General features: G+C 37.0%; 1 protein-coding gene across 3 annotated transcripts in view; it reads right to left on the bottom strand.

The window, feature by feature from the left end:
• The window catches only part of CCDC148 (coiled-coil domain containing 148), a 292,285-nt gene that overhangs the window by 220,385 nt on the left and 54,439 nt on the right, over nucleotides 1–17,461 (bottom strand). Inside the window, exon 2 of one of the 3 annotated variants that reach the window (XM_026447716.1) lies at nucleotides 2,682–2,764. The exons of the other annotated variants lie outside the window; for them this stretch is intronic. The gene's annotated coding sequence lies outside the window, so the exon portion shown is untranslated. The remainder of the gene's footprint in view (nucleotides 1–2,681; nucleotides 2,765–17,461) is intronic. 3 annotated transcript variants of the gene reach the window in all.

The raw sequence follows: 17,461 nt of genomic DNA on the forward strand, positions 1-17,461 counted from the left end.
AAGCCTGAAGTCAGTCTTTAACCAGTGACTAGGGATCTAAGACATACTAAAGCTTAACAGCTGTCATAAGTTATGTTTCCCACTGAAAAAACTGGTCTGCAGTGAGCATGAAGCCAACATGCTGAGAGATGAAAAGGTGATGTTTATTCTGGGACCCAGGCTGCATTCTAGCCTTTCCCTGGTGTCTTTTGCTCTACCTTTTTTGGTATTTCTAAGCCAATAAATCTTTTTTTTTTTTCTTAAGATAGATTGCATTGTAACTAAGAATCCTGACAAATAACACTCCAGCAGGTAAAGGTTCGACAGAAAGCAATTTGCTATTGGCAGACCACTCAGCATCTCCACAGAGCACCAAGGTTCCCCAGATCAGAAACTGAAAACGCTGCCCTATACAATATTATTTGAGACTTATCTTTATGGGCAAGCAAAGGTGTAACACATGGCTAGTGCCAGGGGTGAACATACACATACTTCATTCATTCATTTGACAAAATATTTGTTGTATTCTTACTACATGCTAGGCACTCTACTATGCATGGAGGCTACAATGGTGAGTGAAAGGATATGCTTCTTGCTTTCATGGTGCTTACTGTCAGTGGCCTCTTGTGATTATGAAGAGTAAATTACAGAAGGGCAAGCTCCATTTGTTATTGATGGTTGCAACTCTTTCCCAATAATGCAATAAAAAATATTTGTGCTCAAAATGTATATTCTATATTTATCATGAACATTTAATTAAAAGATCAGTATTACTTGTGAAATGCCTATATTACTACTCCTGAAACATATATGGTAACCTTATAACTATAAAATTTTAGAGAACATTTAATCATAAAGATGACATAGATGAATTAAACATTTGCTACCCAAGTAATGAGGCTTTATTTTCTACTACTAGATGCTGAAATTGTTCTGCTCTATTAAAATATTAGAAAAATGATATCTTTCCTTATTTCTGAAAGCACAAGCATATTGCTAGTCCATATTGCTTGCCTCAGCACTTATTATTACTTATTAATAAAAATAATTAACGGATCCCTCTATTAGGAACCCACAACATCCAAGGATAAGTAATTCTTAAAAAGTAAAACAATTGAGTCCTAAGGTGAAATTTGTATTGCAATATCATGACATGAATTAGAGAGATTCTTTTCACTTATACTGAAGGATGAGGCCTAGGCTTGCAGAATTATGTAAGTAAAGTTGCAATCATTTATCAGAAAATAGCTTTGGGACTGTGATTACACAGACATAAGCAAAACCACTCAGTAATTCAGGTGAGCATTTCAGGCAATAAAGCTTCCTTGGTAACAGAGGCACAAGTGGTGGTGTGAGGGGATGAGACCTGGAGGAGGATCTGAAAAAGAGGGGGCAGTTTTAGGATGAAATCAAATGAAGAAGAGTCCCTGATTCTTCCCAACTGGAAGTATCTCTCTTTCCCCATGAGATAGGAAGTGATGACTTCACCAGATAAATTCACACTGCAGTAGGGTCATAATTTCACTGCATACTCAGGCATAAATCCACTTCCCACATCTGAGTCATCAGATTCTTTCATCTTGGTTTGTCACCTCTAGTTGGATATTATACCAGGTAGAGTCTCTCTGCAGAACACTCCCCGACCTATACTTGTTCTTCTGTTGATTTATTCACTCACTCAATATTTACTGAGCACAATAATATGGTCCAGTCATTGTGCTAGGTGCTTGAGCTACAAAGATGAAAACAATACAGTCTCTATTCAGCTCTGGGCATTCATCTCTAAATTCATAGTGGTGGTCTGTTACTTTTTTATTACATATGCCTACTAATATACTTTTTAGCATGTTCCGTCAATAATGAATATTACAGGTTGAGCATCCTAATCTCAAAATCCAAAATGCTCCAAAATTTGAAACTTTTGAGCACCAATATGATATTCAAAAATTGTCCACTTGAGGAGTATTTCAGATTTTAGATTTTTGGATTTGGGATGTTCAACTGGTAAGTATAATGCAAATATTCCAAAATCCAAAATTCAGAATACTTCTGGTCCCAAGCATTTTGGATAAAGGATACTAAACCTATATTTGTAAACTATTATAATTATTATAAATTATTTGCATTACTATATACTATATAAATTATTTGTATTGCTATATTACTTTTATCTACTCTCTCAGGGCAAAATAAACCCTTAAGATAATATTACTAGACAGCAATAGTGAAATACAGATATAAATCTATATTTTAAATTACCTGAGTCATTTTAAATCTTCTATAAGATGTTATTGGATTGCTACCATTGCTGTTACTGTGATGGGCCTGATGTCAGAGACACTGCACATGACTTCACACAACCACATGCCACGCTATTGCTGACAAAGTCTTCGTAGCAGTATAGAGGAGTCAGCTCTGGCTTTTTCCTGTCATGTGTTGTGCTTACATTACAAGTATTATCTACAAGTCAGGGTGTTTTTGTAGGAATGTATTTAAGATACTTGTCCATCTTGTGAAGGTAGTTTTAGTTTTAAAAAAAAGGTAACATAATCTGTAAATCCTCTTAAAATCAGATAAAAATAACTATAATATTTCATAATACGCTGAATATGAGCAAATGTGTGAGAGCAAACCTGGAATAATGGCAGGACTGAGTGAAGGTGCCAGGATGGATGTATACATGAAAGATTAGAAAAGCTTACCATATTGCCTTAGATTTCAAATCAATATAAATAGGTCTAACACTGCCTGGATCATCTTGTACTCTACATGAAGGAATTCTGGTCTGTGGAGTGAGGCAGAGATCATGATATCATAGCTATGCTACTGGAGCACAAAAGGCAGACAGCCTAATTTTGCTTAGGATGGAGGGACAAGGTGGAGAAAGATAGACAGGTGATATATAAGGTGAGTCTTTAACAGCAGACTCTAATCCCTTCACCAATTATAGGGAAAGAGAAGGTCTTAGAAAACAGAGATATTTGAGTGAAGGGGCCACAAGGGTGGGATATGCTTGAAGTAGTACAAGCAAGAAATTCTGTGTGACTACAGGTTAGGGGGCCAAGTGGGCAGCCTCAGATATAGACAGAGAAAAAAACTGATAAAAAGAGGATTGACAGAAATTTGCTGATGCCAAGAACACTGATGGCTTCAATTTCAGAAAAGGCAGCCAAAATTAAATAGATGAGCTGACAAGAGAGCAGATCACAGAGGTGGATGGATTTTTAAAGAGAAATCATTGAGGAACATGTCATATTAAAAGACACTGCTATAGAAAAGCTTTCTTGGGAACTAAATAAATAGGTCTTTTCTCCAACAGTATTACAAAGAATAGAACAGTTTCACCCATAAAAGTCTTTCCTAGTACCAGATATCTGTGGGATAGACAAATGGAATAATTACATAACAAATTTGATCTTAAAGGATGTGATTGTCATTTTGCCTTTAATGACCAAAGAGCCTTCTGAGTTCCTAGACCCTAATATTCTTCTTTGTAGAGCTCTTACTCTTCAATACCAGTAAGGGATTCTGAGGACTGACAAAAGAGGTGTGTTTAAGGTTCAAATGGATAAGTCAGTATCACCTGATTCATTCCACTTACAACCAATGTTCACCAGTTTTGAGTTTATTCACAGAGGGTAAAGCTTAGTTATTACACACTAATAAATGCAAAATATTTGCATATATTCTACTCCTGGGAAATTCAGAATTTGCAGAGAGACAGTATACTATAGTAAGGCAAAGCAGCAATTTCCAATGACAGATCAATAGGGAAATGAGTTGAGGATCCCAAGCTGCATCTGAACCAAATGAAAGAATAAAATTTTTCATAGCTGATATCCAAAATGAACAAAAAGGGAAAGAAAATAGAACTATTCTGAGACTTCTGAAAAGTTGGGAGATAGGATTCAGGTTACAAGAAGGCAGGAGTAAACTCTAGCAAGGCTTGCATAATAAACATTTAGGGGCTGTTTTGGGCAAAGCTGTCTAATAAATAACAGTCAGTGGTAAGGTTTAACAGATGTCAGGGAATTCTAAGCACTGAATCACCCTGAATTCTTCTGAATTCTCATTCTCACTTCCAGAAGAAAAAAAAAACTGTGGAGAAACCCCACATTCCTTGGGGCTTCAGGAGTAGGGAGAAGGAAAGACCAACTAAAACTTGGAGAGCCAGCCCCTCCTCTCTTCCCTTTCAGGAGCCTCATATCCTCAATAGGGCCCCTCTCCTCGAGGTAATTACAGATTCTAACTCACAGGCAGCAAACCTTGCCCACCTCATTCTGACTACACCCTGACAACTAAGACTTTTTTCATTCACCCTCCTCCAACACCAAAACTCTATTGTTTGTTCTCCTTCTAAAACGAGTTATCTTATTATAAAAAAATTCAAACAATACATTAAAAGTCCATAATCCTATCCCTTAGAGACAGCTATTTTGTGAGTATTTCTTCAGCTTTGTTTTCTCTTTAATTATTGACAGAGTCTGTTCCTTAATCGGGAAAAAAGAACATTAATTTTCTAAAGATAATAGTTTTTAGAAACATAAAAGATATTCAAAATCTAATTCACAGCAAAAAAAGAAAAAAAAATGCTACATTTCTGTACCATAAATATAATAGGATAAAAATCACCAGCCAATAATGTGATTTTGGTTTTGTTTAGTTGAGAAGACAGATCTAGGCAAAAGGTAACATAATTAACAAACTTCTGTGCCCACTCTCCTGCTTCTGAAGCAGCCAGAAACCTGCCCATGGCACACAGGGCCTATCCCAACTTCCACAGTCTGGTCACCCCATCTAATCAATGACACGTACTTCTGAAGGGCCACTTCCTCCTCCCTGCTGTCCAGAGAAATTCCCATGATCTCAGCTAGTTGTTTGAAGGATATAATCTGATTAACTTCATGTTAACACGTGAATGAAGGAAAGATTGCTTAAGCAGACACTTTCACAGGAGTATGCTTGCTAACACTAAAAAATCTGTAAAGGCTCAAATTTCAGGCTGAGTGACAATGTGAAAGGGAAGAATTTCTGGTAGTGTACAAAGATAATTTCGATTAGAGGAATCTCTTTGTTGAAACTGAAAGTCATGCTGAACAACATGGATAGCCTTTCCCTGCCTATGTGAGATCCAGCATAATGCAAACTTCACAGCAGTATGTCACTGTAAAGGCAGCAGAGCTGTGCGGGAAGACAAAGGGCTCTGGAATCATGCATATCTGGATTCACACCCCACACTGCCCCCTTGCTAGAGACATACGTTTTGGCAAGTTGCTGCTGTTACTTTTTGACTTCTCAAATATCTATCCTCACGTGGCTAACAGGAATGTTATGGGAATTAAAATTAATAAAATAGCTATACAAAGTGGTTGGCACACAGTAGGGGCTTAAGAATAGAATTATTATTATTTATGTGATTTCTTTCAGTCTTTATACAGCATTTAATAAACTGGGATTTCCCCAGAGTCTTCTGTAAAGAAATCGTTGATGGACGGCTAAGGACAGTCCAACTACTGGCCAATACGGAACATTATATCTCTTATTGTATTGTGTCATCACTCATTCACATGGTTTGAATGTTCCAAAATTTTTCCCTGTGAGAGGTAACACATCAGGCCCTACTTGGTCCCCAGACATAATTATTTTAACCTTCACAGTGTTTTGTTTAGCTTTTCATTTGCATCCAATGCCAATATTTAATAATTGAGAAATATTATACAAAATCCATGTTTCATCATCTTTTTAAAATTTCTGTATTAAAAAGTTTATTTCTCTGTGAGAACAACTGCTGGATTAAGTAGCTATCATTTTTTTTGGATAGGACATATGTTCTCCAAAAACCCCAGTCCCCACTGTGCCTCATAGCACCCCAACACTGAGGAAGAATGTCAATTGCCATTTATCATCTAGCTTACACTGCTGTCTTCCTAATTGTGGGCCCTGTCCACCAACTTTTACTTCTGACCTGGCTCCTATAGGCATTTGAGTCAGTGGCCTCTGCCCCAAGAGCCAATTAATGTATTCCAGAATGTGGAGTGGTACACTCAGGTTCTGAAATCAAACCTGGCTTTGAATACCGATTCTCCATGTTATTACTCAGGCAAGTTGCTTCACCTGCAGAGCCTCAGCGTCTTCAACCCTAAAAGAGAAACAGTAACAGACTCACCTCACAGGGTCATTGCAACGTTTAAATCATGTAATGCATGTTCAGAACTTTTAATCATATTTGGTTGTAAAAAGGGGCAATAAATGTTAACTACTACTAAGACAAAGATGATGACTACTACTACTACTACTATTATTATTGCTTTGTTGCTATTACCAAAATTACTTCTAGCAGCCCTACCAAAATTACTACTACTCTTAGGTGGGAAGGTTAAAAACACTTACTGGCTTTCTTCAATCTTATTTCTGCTTTATCAAGCTAGAACTTGAAATTCATTTGGAAACTCTTATGGAATATGGAGTCTTTCAAAAGTGGGAAAGAGCAGTTTCTATCTGCTGCTGACCTTCAGAACAGGGATGTAGGGTGCAGAATGAAGTAAGAGCACTCCCACTCTCCAGTCAGAGAGACCACTAGTAAGCCAGACCCACACTTAAGCCCAGGTGAAGAAGGCAAAAATCTGTCTCAAAATCTCAGTAAGGAATATGTTTCAGGTAAACCAACCAAGGAGACAGAACTATGGCATGGAGAGGATAAGACCTCTAAAGACTTGAAGCTAGACAAGGCAGGCCAACATTCAAATTCAGAAAATACAGAGAATACCACAAAGATACTCCTCAAGAAGGGCAACCCCAAGAGACATAATTATCAGATTCACCAAGGTGGAAATGAAGGAAAAAGGGCAGCCAGAGAGAAAGGTTGTGTTACCCACAAAGGGAAGCCCATCAGACTAACAGTGGATCTCTCTGCAGAAACCCTACAAGCTAGAAGAGAGTGGGGGCCAATATTCAACATCCTTAAAGAAAATAATTTCAACCAAGAATTTCATATCCAGTTAAACTAAGTTTCATAAGTGAAGGAGAAATAAAATTGTTTACATATGAGGAAACACTGGGAGATTTTGTCATCAGCAGGCCTGCCTTACAAGTACTCCTGAAGGAAGCAATAAACATGGAAAGGAACAACCAGTACCAGACACTGCAAAACATTCCAAATTGTAAAGACCGTCAATGCTAGGAAGAAACTGCATCAACTAATGGGTGAAATAACCAGCTAACATCATAATGACAGGATCAAGTTCACATATAACAATATTAACCTCATATGTGTGTGTGTGTGTGTATATATATATATATACACATATATATACACACATACATTAACCTCAAATGTAAATAGGCTAAATACCCCAATTAAAAGAAAGAGACTGGAAAATTGGATAAAGAGTCAACACCTGGCCGGGTGCAGTGGCTCACGCCTGTAATCCCAGAACTTTGGGAGGCCAAGGTGGGTGGATCATGAGGTCAGGAGATTGAGACCATCCTGGTTAACACAGTGAAACCCCGTCTGTACTAAAAATATAAAAATTAGCCAGGCGTGGTGACGGGCACCTGTCGTCCCAGCTACTCAGGAGGCTGAGGCAGGAAAATGGCATGAACCCGGGAGGTGGAGCTTGCAGTGAGCCGAGATCGCACCACTGCACTCCAGCCTGGGCAACAAAGCGAGACTCCATCTCAAAAAAAAAAAAAAAAAAAGGAGTCAATACCCATCAGTGTGCTGTATTCAGGAGACCCATCTCCCACAAGGAGACATACATAGACTCAAAATAAAGGGATGGAGGAACATCTACCAAGCAAATGGAAAACAAAAAAAGGCAAGGATTGCAATCCTAGTCGCTGATAAAACAGACTTTAAACCAACAAAGATCAAAAGAAACAAAGAAGGCCATCATATAATGGTAAAGGGATCAATTCAACAAGAAGAGCTAACTATACTAAATATATATGCACCCAATACAGGAGCACCTAGATTCATAAAGCAAGTTCTTACAGACCTACAAAGAGACTTAGACTCCCACACAATAATAATGGGAGACTTTAACACCCCACTGTCAATATTAGACAGATCAATGAGACAGAAAGTTAACAAGGATATTCAGGACTTGAACTCAGCTCTGGACCAAGCAGAACTAATAGACATCCACAGAACTCTTCACCCCAAATCAAAAGAATATATACTCTTCTCAGCACCACATCGCACTTATTCTAAAATTGGCTACATAATTGGAAGTAAAACACTCCTCAGCAAATGTAAAATAACAGAAATCACAACAAACTGTCTTTCAGAACACAGTGCAATCAAACTAGAACTCAGGATTAAGAAACTCACTCAAAACTGCTCAACTACATGGAAACTGAACAACCTGCTCCTGAACGACTACTGGCTAAATAACAAAATGAAGGCAGAAATAAAGATGTTATTTGAAACCAATGAGAACAAAGACACAACATACCAGAATCTCTGGGACACATTTAAAGCAGTGTGTAGAGGGAAATTTATAGCACTAAAAGCCCACAAGAGAAAGCAGGAATGATATAAAATTGATGCCTTAACAATACAGTTAAAAGAACTAGAGAAGCAAGAGCAAACAAATTCAAAAGCTAGTAGAAGACAAGAAATAACTTGACCAGAGCAGAACTGAAGGAGATAGAGACACCAAAAACCCTTTTAAAAAGTCAATGAATCCAGGAGCTGGTTTTTTTAAAAGATCAACAAAATTGATAGACCGTTAGCCAGATTAATAAAGAAGAAAAGAGAGAAGGCTCAAATACACACAATAAAAAATGATAAAGGGGATATCACCACCAATGCCACAGAAATACAAACTACCATCAGAGAATACTATAAACACCTCTATGCAAATAAACTAGAAAATCTAGAAGAAATCGATAATTTCCTGGACACATACACCCTCCCAAGACTAAACTTGAAAGAAGTTAAATCTCTGAATAGACAAATAACAGGTTCTGAAATTGAGGCAATAATTAATAGCCTACCAACCAAAAAAAGTCCAGGACCAGATGGATTCACAGCTGAATTCTACCAGAGGTACAAAGAAGAGCTGGTACCATTCCTTCTGAAACTATTCCAATTAATAGAAAAAGAGGGAATCCTCTCTAACTCATTGTATGAGGCCGGCATCATCCTGATACCAATGCCTGGCAGAGACACACACACAAAAAGGGACTATTAGGCCAATATCCCTGGTGAACATCAATGGGAAAAATCCTCAGTAAAATACTGGCAAACCGAATCCAGCAGCACACCAAAAAGCTTGTCCACCAAGATCAAGTGGGCTTCATCCCTGGGATGCAAGGGTGGCTCAACATACACAAATCAATACATGTAATCCATCACATAAACAGAACTAATGACAAAAACCACATGATTATCTCAATAGATGCAGAAAAGGCCTTCAACAAAATTTAACAGTTTTTCATGCTAGAAACTCCCTATAAACTAGGTATTGATGGAATGTATCTCAAAATAATAAGAGCTTTTTATGACAAACCCATAGCCAATATCATACTGAATGGGCAAAAACTGGAAGCATTCCCTTTGAAAACCAGCAGAAGACAAGGATGCCCTCTCTCACCACTCCTATTCAACATAGTATTGGAAGTTCTGGCCAGGGCAATCAGGCAAGAGAACGAAATAAAGGGTATTCAATTAGGAAAAGAGGAAGTCAATTTGTCTCTGTTTGCAGATGACATGATTGTATACGTACAAAACTCTATCATATCACAAGCATTCCTATACACAAATAACAGACAGAGAGTCAAATCATAAGTGAACTCCTATTTACAATTACTACAAAGAGAATGAAATACCTAGGAATCCAACTTACAAGGGATGTGAAGGACCTCTTCAAGGAAAACTACAAATCACTGCTCAACAAAATAAAAGAGGACACAAACAAGTGGAAGAACATTCCATGCTCATGGATAGGAAGAATCAATATCGTGAAAATGGCCATACTGCCCAAAGTAATTGATAGATTCAATGCCATCCCCATCAAGCTACCAATGACTTTCTTCACAGAATTGGAAAAAACTCCTTTAAAGTTGACATGGAACCAAAAAAAACCCCGCATTGCCAAGACAATCCTAAGCCAAAAGAACAAAGCTAGAGGCATCACACTACCTGACTTCAAACTATACTACAAGGCTACAGTAACCAAAACAGCATGGTACTGGTAGCAAAACAGATATATAGACCAATGGAACAGAACAGAGGCCTCAGAAATAACACCACACATCTGCAACCATCTGATCTTTGACAAACCTGACAAAAACAAGAAATGGGAAAAGGATCCCTATTTAATAAATGGTGCTGGGAAAACTGGCTAGCCATATGTAGAAAGCTGAAACTGGATCCCTTTCTTTTTTTTATTTTATTTTATTTTATTATTATACTTTAAGTTCTAGGGTACATGTGCATAACGTGCAGGTTTGTTACATATGTATACTTGTGCCATGTTGGTGTGCTGCATCCATCAACTCGTCAGCACCCATCAATTCGTCATTTATATCAGGTATAACTCCCAATGCAATCCCTCCCCCCTCCCCCCCATGATAGGCCCCGATGTGTGATGTTCCCTTTCCCGAGTACAAGTGATGTCATTGTTCAGTTCCCACCTATGAGTGAGAACATGCCGTGTTTGGTTTTCTGTTCTTGTGATAGTTTGCTAAGAATGATGGTTTCCAGCTGCATCCATGTCCCTACAAAGGACGCAAACTCATCCTTTTTTATGGCTGCATAATATTCCATGGTGTATATGTGCCACATTTTCTTAAGAAACTGGATCCCTTTCTTACACCTTATACAAAAATTAACTCAAGATGGATTAAAGACTTAAATGTAATCCTTAAAACCATAAAATACCTAGAAGAAAACCTAGGACTCAGGACATAGGCATGGGCGAAGACTTCATGACTAAAACACCAAAAGCAATGGCAACAAAAGCCAAAACTGACAAATGGGATCTAATTAAAATAAAGAGCTTCTTTACAATCCCACCAACAGTGTAAAAGTGTTCCTATTTCTCCACATCCTCTCCAACACCTGTTGTTTCCTGATTTTTTAATGATTGCCATTCTAACTGGTGTGAGATGGTATCTCATTGTGGTTTTGATTTGCATTTCTCTGATGGCGAGTGATGATGAGCACTTTTTCATGTGTCTGTTGGCTGTATGAATGTTTTCTTTTGAGAAATGTCTGTTCATATCCTTTCCCCACTTTTTGATGGGGTTGTTTGTTTTTTTCTTGTAAATTTGTTTGAGTTCTTTGTAGATTCTGGAAATTAGCCCTTTGTCAGATGAGTAGATTGCAAAAATTTTCTCCCATTCTGTAGGTTGCCTGTTCACTCTGATGGTAGTTTCTTTTGCTGTGCAGAAGCTCTTTAATTAGATCCCATTCGTCAATTTTGGCTTTTGCTGCCGTTGCTTTTGGTGTTTTAGACATGAAGTCCTATGGCAATTCCTCAAGGATCTAGAACTAGATGTACCATATGACCCAGCCATCCCACTATTGGGTATATACCCAAAGGATTATAAATTATTCTACTACAAAGACACATGCACACGTATGTTTATTGCGGCACTATTCACAATAGCAAAGACTTGGAATCAACCCAAATGTCCATCAGTGACAGACTGGATTAAGAAAATGTGGCACATATACACCATGGAATACTATGCAGCCATAAAAAAGGATGAGTTTGTGTCCTTTGTAGGACATGGATGCAGCTGGAAACCATCATTCTTAGCAAACTAAGAAGAAGAGAAAACCAAACACCGCATGTTCTCACTCATAGGTGGGAACTGAACAATGAGATCACTTGGACTCGGGAAGGGGAACATCACACAATGGGGCCTATCATGGGGAGGGGGGAGGGGGGAGGGATTGCACTGGGGAGTTATACCTGATATAAATGATGAATTGATGGGTGCTGACGAGTTGATGGGTGCAGCACACCAACATGGCACAAGTATACATATGTAACAAACCTGCACGTTATGCACATGTACCCTAGAACTTAAAGTATAATAAAAAATAAAAAATAAAAAAAAGTACAATAATGGGTGGTAATGCAAAATAACTTAATGAATGTCCTCTATTCAAATATGCATTAATGTTTTTATTCTTCACAGTCTCATACAGTTTCCTGAGCATCTGGACATAATAAATTCTGTGGAAAATATCTACTATATTTAAAAAGCTCTAGGATGTGTTAGAAAAGGTATAGAAGATGTATAAAATATTGTCACTATACATTATATATAATATATATATTGTATTTTATATATACTGACTGTATAAAATATAAAACTATATATATAAAAAAATAAATAAATAAAATAAAATAAAGAGCTTCTGCACAGCAAAAGAAACTATTGTCAGAGTGAACAGGCAACCTACAGAATGGGAGAAAATTTTTGCAATTTTTCCACCTGACAAAGGGCTAATATCCAGAATCTACAAAGAACTTAAACAAATTTACAAGAAAAAAATGACCCTCAAAAAGTGGGCAAAGGATATGAACAGTCACTTCTTAAAAGAAGACATTTATGCCGCCAACAGACATGAAAATATGCTCATCATCACTGGTCATCAGAGAAATGCAAATCAAAACCACAATGAGATATCATCTCACGCCAGTTTGAATGGGAATAATTATAAAGTCAGGAAACAACAGATGCTAGAGAGGATGTGGAGAAATAGGAACGCTTTTACACTGTTGGTGGGAGTATAAATTAGTTCAACCATTGTAGAAGACACTGCGGCGATTCTTGAAGGATCTAGAACTAGAAATACCATTTGACCCAGGAATCCCATTACTGTGATATACCCAAAGGATTATAAATCATGCTGCTATAAAGACACATGCACACGTATGTTTATTGCAGCAGTATTCACAATAGCAAAGACTTCGAACCCACCCAAATGTCCATCAGTAATAGACTGGATAAAGAAATGTGGCACATATATACCATGGCATACTATGCAGCCATAAAAAAGGATGAGTTCATGTTCTTTGCAGGGACATGGATGAAGCTGGAAACCATCATTCTCAGCAAAATATCACAAAGACAGAAAACCAAACACTGCATATTCTCACTCATAAGTGGGAGTCGAACAGTGAGAACATATGGACACAGGGAGGGGAACATCACACACTGGGCCTGTTGGGTGACGGGGAGCTGGGAGAAGGATAGCATTAGGAGAAATACCTAATGTAAATGACAAGTTAATGGGTGCGGCAAACCACCATGGCACATGTATACCTATGTAACAAACCTGCATGTTGTGCTCACGTACCCTAGAACTTAAAGTATAAAAATAAAAAATAAGTATAAAGAGTAGAAAAATGAAAATAAAAAAAGACTTGAAGCTAGAAAATGTCAGAGGGAAAAAGGAAATGTCCTGAAGTTGATTCTGACTCAAGCAAGACAAGCCTTTCTCTTTGGGAATGAGGGAGAGGGCAGGGCAAAGGAGATGACAGGGAGAAAATAGCAGAATTGTTGCAAAGTAGAAACGGAGTGTAAACTGTGGCCAGAGCAGAGCAGCCCAGACCTCAGCTACAGAACCAAAGAATAGACCAGAAGAAAAGGATGACCATGTAGACAGTGAGAATCCCACGAAGCATGAGTGCACACAATCTGAAATTTATCTCCTTAGGGCTTCCACAGAGTGAAGAAAAACAACTGAGTTGTGTACTTAATGTACCTAATAGCCCATAGGCGGGACTTGTATCATCAACACAATAACTAACATCTGTCTTCTACAAAGTACTTTCATAGTTATCATCTGATCCTAAACTAGCCATATGAAGTGTTATTCTCCTATTTTAAAGGTAAAGAACAAAAAGATTAACTCAATTGTTTAAAGGTACAAAATCAGTTAAACGGTAAGGACTAGAGTTAAATTTTTCATAAACCAAATACTTTGTACTGTTCATTGCACTATGTTCAGAAATTTCATGTCATTCACCACATACTTTCCTGGTTTGTTTTTTCTTTATAATTTTCCTTATATGATTAAGGAAGTTTGTGTTGTTGTTTGTTCTTTGTTTGTAATACAGATTGGCTTTGTTAAATACAGAGAAAAAAGTCAAAAAAAAAAAAAAAAAAAAGGTATATCAGAACCTGGACCAACATAGCTAAAGAGATCCATTTTCCTCAGGTGTCAGGTATGGGATCATCAATAGTCCCAGCTATAGATCAAAATATCCACCACCACTACTCCAGCCTCCAGTTGGGGATAATAATGTGGTAATATTTCCATAAGGGATTTATAATAACTTCATCCAAAATATCTTCATTCTCATAATAGATATATTAATCTTGTATTATCCTATTGGAAGTGAAGGATTACAGTTGAGAAGAGACTTTTAAAAGTTGTAGAAAAATGTAACTCAAAGGAATATTCTCTGCCAGGATTTGGAACTTTCCTATTGACAGCATAACTTTGCCAAGGTCTTTCCAGTTAATACTGTGCTTTCAGGGCTGATTAGAAAGTAAAGTATACTATCTCAAACTAGAGTAATATCTTTATTTGAAGGTCATGTGATTTTGTTTTAAGAGATTTTCCAGAGCTGAGAATAGAACATGTCTCTAAGGCTCCCAGTCCAGTGAACTAAACAATGTGACTTCTTCATTTTTAAATGATCTGTTTTGAAATGAACAAATCTTAACACTTCCTCAAGCTAAGAAAAGAAACACAAGAAAAGAAATAGTTTATTGAGCAAGGGAAAAGCTGAGAAAGGTCTGAAGATGCAGAAGCTGAAGTTACCTGTTAGGCTGCCAAGCTAAATTGAATCAATTGATTCCATTTTTTTTAATCAAACAGAATCCACCACAAATATTTTTTCTTTATTTTTCCGACCCGAAGCCTGTATTTGCAAGTTACACAGTCAAAATGTCTGTCAAATCCAATGATATACGATAGATTCACAGTAGATGTTGATATTTCATAAGAAAGAGATTGAAGAATCCAGTTCATAAGTTTGTAAGACTGGGGCTTTCAAACAAGAAGTGTGCATATACAGACACACACATATTCCCACACCATACATACAGACACCTTCTCCAGAAGGCACAAAAGGTATTCATTTCAACCACTGAGGGAAAGTACCTGCAACACATATAAAATGTCTATTACATCACACATTAAAGTGTGTATTTTTAGAGCTACTGACCTTTATATGAACTAAACAATAAAGCTGTTCACAAACCTGACAGAGAGCAGCTTTTCCAAAGTGAAACAGTGAACCACTGTTCCTAATGCACCCATCAAACTAAACAATTAAATTGGCATTTAGTACAAAATTTAAAAAGCCATTGTAACATAACACTGCCAAGATTATTGGTCCTGTCTCAAACACACACACACACACACACACACACACACAGAACATTGTTTGTCTTGTCATTTACTAAAAAATAAAAAGAAAAAGAATGTATTTATTTAGTTGACAGATGAATGGGCTGAATAAATGTAAGGCAATCAAAAGAAACTCAGTTGTCCCAGCACCACAAGTTGTTACCAACCTAACTTGGGTTCGGTAGCCACAGACTTGTTCTCATAACACAGCAAAGGCACAAACAGTTACTGTGCAGATACAACAAGTCTGAATTCAAGTCCCAGTTTATCAGTTACTAGCTGTTTGACTTTGGGTAAATTACTTAACCTCTCTTGGCTCCCATTGCCTTTTGTAAAATAGCATTCTAATACAGTTGCCTAATGGAAGAGTTATGCTCTATGCAGTAATAAAAGAAATAATACATGCAAAGACCTTAACACAGTGCCTGGTATAGAGCAAATGCTCAATAAAAGCCATTATTATCATTGACAAATCTCACAGAGTGACCACAGAATTTAACACCAAATCCAGGGCACTCCTGAGGTTGAAAGGGGGCTCTATTTGCAACATAGTGGCAAGGATGGAAGCACACCCTAACCATGGTCTGTGCAGCATAGTCGTGTATCATGGAATGCTGAGGACTGGGAGCAAGGTTCTAATGTTACACAACATGAAATACAAAATCATATTAGTGAATGAGGATGCCTAGAGACCCTGAAAAGAAATATTAGCAATGAGAAGAAGAAAGTGCTTGAGTGAATAAAAACTTCCAATTTTGTAATTAGTTGGTGATATGATCACACGAGAGATAATTGTTAGCATCAAACTCCTCTTCAGCATTCTAAACAGTTCAAACTCTTGAAACGTCACTTTTTACAAGACTTTGAAATTACAAGTTTTTAAAATTTGCATTGAGCATAAAACATCCTTAATCATTTTTTACATCTGTATATACTTTCCTATGTCGTGCCTTTAGCACAGCTTTTATGCTAGAAATTAAACTAATTTTTAAACTATGAAAAAAATAGCTCAGCAGTTATCCAGATCATCAAACCAGGAAGGCAGTAACCTGCATAGTGCGCCAGAACATTCCAGTCACTAGGGAGGACCAGACTCCCTCTCTGACGTCCTTAACTCAAGCACCATGTTCCCAGCAAATCAACCAATCCATTCTGAAAACTTGTAAGAGTGGAATCAATTAATAATTATTTAAAATCATCCTGTTAATTTTGATAACTTTATAGAGATCTTGTGAATGCATACATAGATGATTTAATGAATTCTCTTTGCAAGGAAGTAAGTTACCAACTGGAAAAATAAGTCAGCAGCAAGGTTAAAAGGCATTGTGGGCAGAATTTTTAAACGTCACCTCTTTTTGAAAGACAGGGAGAAAAATAAGAACATATATTTGTGTTTTATTTTCATTAAGAAATACAGAAATGATTAATAAGAAGCTACTAAAAATGGTTCCTTATGGGGCTAGGAGGAACGGGAACGGGGAAGGAGTAGTCACAAGACTTCTCCTTGTATACATTCTGACATTTTAATTTTGAACCATTATCAAGTATTACATATTCAAAACAGTAATAGAATTTTTAAATTGCCTATTTTAAGAAAATAAAAAGCCCTACAGATTATCTTGAACCTGCAAACAGTAATATAGGGCTTAAATACAAAGGAAGATATAGTGCTTGTATACCTCTTATAACCGTAAGCTTTACTAGTGGCAATATGTGACATTCAGTAAGTCTAAATGAAGGAAATGAAGCAGCCTTAATTGAGGACAATCCAAACTGATACAAATAAAGACATGGACACAAATCATATTTGATCAGCAATATCTTATTGCCCAGATTTTCACTGAATTTGAAAAAGAAGATAAAGCAAAAGCTAAATATTGAAAATAAGTGTAAAATATTTTTAGCATAATCATTTATGTGAATGTTTGGTTAATTAGCATTAAACATTAAAGAACAGTTCAATAAGATTGGATCATGGTTTCAAAATTCCTCACATAAGTTAATGATTTACCTAATTTACATGTTTCATATTTTGTTAGAGTAGACATAATAGGAATTATTGACATTAATTGCATTTATTGGATAGTACATTCA

The sequence above is a fragment of the Piliocolobus tephrosceles genome, chromosome 11 (assembly GCF_002776525.5).
Source record: "Piliocolobus tephrosceles isolate RC106 chromosome 11, ASM277652v3, whole genome shotgun sequence".
NCBI classification, from domain to species: domain Eukaryota; kingdom Metazoa; phylum Chordata; class Mammalia; order Primates; family Cercopithecidae; genus Piliocolobus; species Piliocolobus tephrosceles.